Below are 6,248 nucleotides of genomic sequence, written 5' to 3' on the forward strand. Positions count from 1 at the left end.
TCAAGAACAGGGAACACACCTTATTCATTTCTATATTATCAGTTGTGCTTCCCATGGTAGGAACATAAATGTTTGTGAAAGCTCTTCAAACCCTCTGAATCTCTTATCTTTAATTATATATTTACTGTTGAAAGTATTACCTATGCCCCCTTTTTTCCCATTGACCTCTTCTAGCCTGCCCTTGCCCCCCACCCCAGGCCTTCACCAGCTATTGTCTGTGTCCATGGGTTATGCATATATGCATACAAGTTCTTTGGTTGATCTCTTTCCACCCACCCACCCTCCCCGCCTTCCCTCTGAGATTCCACAGTCCTTTCCATGCTTCCATGTCTCTGGATCTATTTTGTTCATCAGTTTATTCTGTTCATTAGATTCCACATATGAGTGAGATCATGTGATACTTGTCTTTCTCTGACTGGTTTATTTCGCTTAGCATAATACTCTTCAGGTCCCTCCTTGTTGTCTGTCTCAGAGGATAAGAGATCCTTCTTTTCTACTGCTGCATAGTATTCCGTGGTATAAATGTACCCCCATGTTGTTTGTTTTTTCTCAACTCATCTACTGATGAGCATTTGGGCTGTTTCCAGATCTCAGCTATTGTAAATTGTGCTGCTATGAACATAGGGTTGTATACATTCTTTCTGATTGGTGTTTTGAAACCCTCTGAATCTTTACAGAAAATACCATATGCACCATTTTGGAAGGAAATCAACCAAACTAACCAGTTTAGTCTAATATATAAGAGCACAGACATTTTTTTTTTTTGTACACAGATAATTCCTTTAAGTAGACTGTGCGAAATAAACTATTTTAAATACACTCACAGAATTGGGTTTGTAAAGGAAAGCTGTGGTGAATCATTAATTCATAATCTCCAGTTTCAAGGTCTGAGAGGGGCTAAGACAACCGCTTAATCCTGCCTCAAATTTTACTGACTAGGAAACCAAATTCCTAGGATCACACAGCTATTTAGTGATGACACCTGAGGTGGATCCCCTCACTTTCAGTTTAGTACTGCTCTTTTCCCTATGCTAGGTTCTACTGACCTGTGAGGTCAAATGTAGTGGAGTCTACTGACCAAATAAATAAATAAATTGTAAGCTGCAAACATCAAAAGCAGAAGCAAAAGAGGACTTAACATGTTTGTATGCACAATTACTATCTCAATGCTCAGCACACTGTAGGTGCCCTCACAGTCTACAAATATTACCGAATAAACAGATGAACACCCCAGGCCTTTGGATCAACAACTAAAATAAGCAAAATTTTAAATATGTCAAAGCACTAGTCAGACAACTAGTTTCCTAGAAGTAACAACAGAAGCCTGAAAGAGAAAAACAGAAAAAAAATAGCAAAACAACAGAGTGAATATTTGAGAAGGAAGATCATATACAAACTGAGCCCTATAAAAATAACTAAGCTTAAGCTAATACAAAAGAGAATCAAATTGCTCAACAAATATTTCTCCAAAGAAGATCTATAAATGGCCGACAAGCACATGAAAAGATGCTCAACATTATTAGTCATTAGGGAAATATAAATCAAAATCAAAATGAGATACTACTTTATGCCCACTAGAATGGCAATTAAAAACACACACACAACACCCTTGGAAAAATTACAAGTGTTGGCAAGGATGTAGATAAACTGGACCCCTCCTTACATTGCTGGTGGGAATGTGAAATGGTGCAACTACCATGGAAAACAGTTTGGTGATTCTTCAATAGTTTAAACATTGAATTACTATATCTGCCAGGAATTCCACTCTTAGGTTTACTAGCAGACCCAAAATAACTGAAAACAAGTGTTCAAACAAATGCTCATAGCAGAATTATTCACAATAATCAAAAGGGAAAACAACCCAAATATTCAAGAACTGATGAATGTATAAACAAATTATGGTACATCCATCAATGAGATATTATTCAGTCATAAAAACGAATGAGGTACTTATACATGCTACAGTGTGGATGAATCTCAAAAGTATTGCTAAGTACAACAAACCAGACACAAAAGGCCACATACTGTATGATTCCTTTATATGAAATACCCAGAACAAACAAATTCATGAAGAGAGAAAGCAGATTAGAGGTTGCCAGGGACCAGAGTAGGGGAAAAATGAGGAAGTGACTGCTAAATAGATATGGGTTTTCCTTTGGGGGTGATGAAAGAGTTTTGGAACTAGATAGTGGCGATGGCTGCATAACATTGTGAATATACAGTTATTTACACTTTAAATATGTGCAGTTTATTGAATGTCAATTATAACTCAGTAAAGATATTTAAATAAAAAAAAAGATGGGAAAAGATACATCAAACAATAATAACAACAGCAACAATGAAAAGATCACTTCTGGCTATATTACATGAGGCAAAATAGACTTGAAGGCAAAAATCCTCAGTAGTGATAAAAGTAACTATGTAATGATGAAAGTTCAATTCCTATTAGACTTGGTATATCTAACAATATAAACTTATAAATGCATATTGTCAGATACTAAAATATAAAGTTGTACACAGAGGTGATCTCAGAGTACCAGATGTTGTCAAATCCCCCATTATAGTGGGATCTTTCAATATAGCTCAAGTTATAAACAGGTTAAGAAGATACAAAGTTAGTGAGGAATAATGCAGTTAATAAAGTTCATTGAATGAGTATCTGTAGACCTCTACAGAAAAAAATAAACACATATAATGTGAGTGTACTGAACTCCACTGATTTATACACTTTAACATGATAAATTTAATGTTATGTGTATTTTACTGAGAGAGAGAGAGAGAGAGAGAGAGAGAGAGAGAGAGAGAGAGAGAATATGAATCAAGTCTTTACAGTGCTAGGGTCTTTGGAAATATCCAGTCTGAGTGCATTCATAAAGAGCTATCACATCCCGCTCCAATAAGGCAAGGTGCAGTGTTCTGCCCGATACATTTCTTTACCTGTCTGCATGGACTGAAACCCAGCACCTATTTTCTTAAAACAGGCTTCAAGATTAATTCCGTGAGTCCCCAAGAAGGACAGGGCATTATTTTTAAAAAATATGTTTTTATTGATTTCAGAGAGGAAGGAAGAGGGAGAGATAGAAACATCAATGATGAGAGAGACTCATTGATCGGCTGCCTCCTGCATGCCCCTTATTGGGGATTGAGCCCACAACCTGGGCATGTGCCCTGAATAGGAATAGAACTGTGACCTCCTGGTTCATAGGTCAACTTTCGACCACTGAGTCAACCCAGCAGGGCAGAACAGGGCATTATTGAGAGGTGCAGCTTCACTGTGGTTCGCTACAGAGGCTGTTATCAGTGACTCCACTACATTTGACCTCACTGTGTCAGTGTGAACAGAGGCTTTTCTACAAGGGCCCCTGGGCTCCTTCAAAGATCCAAGGGGAGAATGCTGCAGGATATTAGAAGGAGGGAGAGTTGCAGAGCCCATCATCCTTAGAGCACGGGTAGGAAGCCACCATCACTGCCACCAGAAAGAGCATGGAAACTGAAATGAAATGCTGCCCTTCACCAGCACAGGAAAGAGCTCAAGTTCTGGGATGCTCCTAGGATTCCCTGGCACCTTCCCCCAAATGGCCTCGGTGCCACTGGCAGCTGTCCCACAACCATGTAGATAAGATGCACTTGAACTTTTTGTTCCAGAGGATCTCCTGTTCTCTGCTTCACCCAAGCCTTTCACCTCTCTCCCTTCAGACTTCAAGGCTTCCAATCCACCTCTTGTAGTTATTTGAGATGATGGTTAGAATCAACACAGGGTGACAACTATAGGCTCCTTAGGTGTCTGAGAACTTTGGAACCAGGGCCAGGTGTATCTTCAGCTCCTGAGGATGAATTACTTGATCTGGTTTTGATCAGTTTGGGCCATATGGCTGTTATCTATATGTTTGTATGTTCAATGACTAGCTCAGGGCTCTGCACACTGTCGGTGCTCAGACAGCCTACAAAGGTGGCTGGACGAATTAATGAACAGCAGAGCCTGCACCAAAACAGGCAAATCCCCCTGCCACAAAGAGGCCATCAGGGAGTCAAACACATTCAAACTTCCTTAAAAGCATCCCTCTTTCCAGCCTTTTCTAACTTAGTATTCTCATTTTGGCTTTCTGATCTCTAGTAGTAGAGAAAATGTGTGACTTTTAAATGATTAGCATCCACGAATTTCAGAGGAAAGCTCATTTGAAGTGCTGTTACCAAGAACTATATCCAGTCACTTAAAAATGGCTAGTACTGATCTGGGCAAGAAAATACACAAGATTCCATACATACGTTGTCAAGTTTGGCAGGAGATTTTAGACAACTTCCACCCTTCCCACCCAATCCCAAGTAAATAGGGCATTTGTTTGTATTTCCACATTGACCTCATGAAGGAAAATACCTCCTCCACCTAGAAAAACAATCTAGCATTCAGACATGGAACTTTGAGGGCAAACCTCGCAGTGCATGTTAGAGCACCAAGTATGTAGTGCTTAAAAAAAAATAAAGCAGAAAAGTATCTTTAATAAAGGTTTCTCCTGAGAGCATTTTCCTCAAGTTTACACTTATACCTGGTATACTATTTCTATACATTTCAGAAAGACAGGTTAAAAAAAAAGTGTTCTCCATTAAAATTGGAGATAGAAGGAGCCTTATTCCTATGGTCTCCAGCAACAGACCTGAACGGTTCAATCTGTTGGGGGGGGGGGGGGTGTGGAGACACACACATAAAATCATTTTCCTTTACTCAGTTTAAGTTTTCTGCTCTGCACCAACTCTTTTTAACTTGGCAAAGAGTTAAAAGTTTTCTGAGGTTAGTTCCTGCGGTTAAAAAAAAAAAAGCTAAATGCTTAAATTTAGACTCTGTAAAACAATACTGGGAACGTTTCAAAGCTTTGGAGAAATACTGGAGTTTATTTTATTGCCTTTTATTAAATTGCATCACATTTTCTTCCCTTTTTAATCCCTCCTGCCCCGGCTCATTGGCAGATCCTACACGTGCCTGTGTGATTCAGTTACCTGTTGGGGGTCAGAGGTTGTGGAGTGGGGTGGGGACGAAAATCCACTGTTCATTTTCAGCAGGACCCGGGTTTAACAGGTGGCTTTAGCCGCCTCCTGCCAGCATTAGGCTCTCACCCTCCTCTCCGCCTAGTAAGGGACAGAGCACCTACGGGAGTTCGCGGGCCACGGCGGCCAGTGGGCGACCCTCCCTCGGTTCCAGGAAGGACGGTGGGGGCAGGGGAGGCGTGTTAGGAACACCCGGGACCCATCTGCGCCCAAAGCTAAACACGTATCACGGACGCCCCGCAACAGGACAACCTGGGAGTAAAAAACGCCGCGTCCTCCACACCGCCCTCGACCGGGGTGCACTCGCACCCCTGAAATCCCAAAAGAGGGACCGGGTTTCCCGTGAGTGAGGCCACCGGGTTGACCACGGTCCCTCGGCTTGCTCCGGTCTTTCCTAACTTCCAGGGTTCGGGACAAGCGATGCGGAGGAGAGGGAGAGCGCGCAGGAAGACATCCTCGCAAGGACGGCACCGCCGGGAAGAGTGGGAAGCGCAGGCAGCGGGTCACCAGAAAAGGGGTCACCCCTGTCTACCTAAAACCCACCCGACCTCAGCCTCCCTCATCACACTCCAAATGCCGCCCGGCTCGCCGACGCGCCAAGGGAGGCGACCGGCTGCCAGGACGTAACCCCACCGCTGGAATCCCGCCGGCGACAGAAAGGTCCCCACTCACCCGGCATAGGCCCGCTCCCCGGGGACCGCAGGTGTCCACCCGGCCCGCCACCCGGAGCCCTCGCACCGCCGGATGGCCGGTCGGCTCGCGCGCGTCTCGCCAACAGTCCCAGGCCGCCCCGCCGCGCGTTCTCGCCGCCGCCGCGCGTGCACGCCGCCCCCACTGCCCTGCCCCGCGCGCTTCTGCGCGCTCCCCGCCGGCGCACGCTCGCCCCCGCGCCTTGCGCCGCCCTGCGGCGCGCTCACTGCCCACCGGCTGCACCGCGCGGTCAGCCTACCCCCAGTGCGCGCTCCTGCCGCGCCCACCAGCCGGCTCGGCCCCCGAACACACAGCGCGCGCCCGGCCTGGTGGGACAGCCCCGCGCGCGGCCGCCTCTAGCTGGGATCCTCCGACTCCGAGTGAGGTTTGAATTGGAGACCACCCGAGTGAACCCCCACCGCCATCTCTGAGTTATATATACGCGTAGAAAAGCGATAGGGGTTTGCGTTGGAGGTTTTGAAGAAATGGGACCCCCCCCCCCCCACCTCTGTCAGCTT

General features: G+C 44.9%; 1 protein-coding gene across 2 annotated transcripts in view; it reads right to left on the reverse strand.

Moving 5' to 3' along the window:
* The window catches only part of PROSER2 (proline and serine rich 2), a 47,710-nt gene extending 41,864 nt beyond the window's left edge, over nt 1-5,846 (reverse strand). The window contains exon 1 of one of the 2 annotated variants that reach the window (XM_059711331.1): nt 5,713-5,846. The gene's annotated coding sequence lies outside the window, so the exon portion shown is untranslated. The remainder of the gene's footprint in view (nt 1-5,712) is intronic. The other variant, XM_059711339.1, reaches the window with a different exon arrangement.
* Between the last annotated feature and the right edge of the window lie 402 nt (nt 5,847-6,248).

The sequence above is a fragment of the Myotis daubentonii genome, chromosome 1, assembly GCF_963259705.1.
Source record: "Myotis daubentonii chromosome 1, mMyoDau2.1, whole genome shotgun sequence".
Classification (NCBI taxonomy): domain Eukaryota; kingdom Metazoa; phylum Chordata; class Mammalia; order Chiroptera; family Vespertilionidae; genus Myotis; species Myotis daubentonii.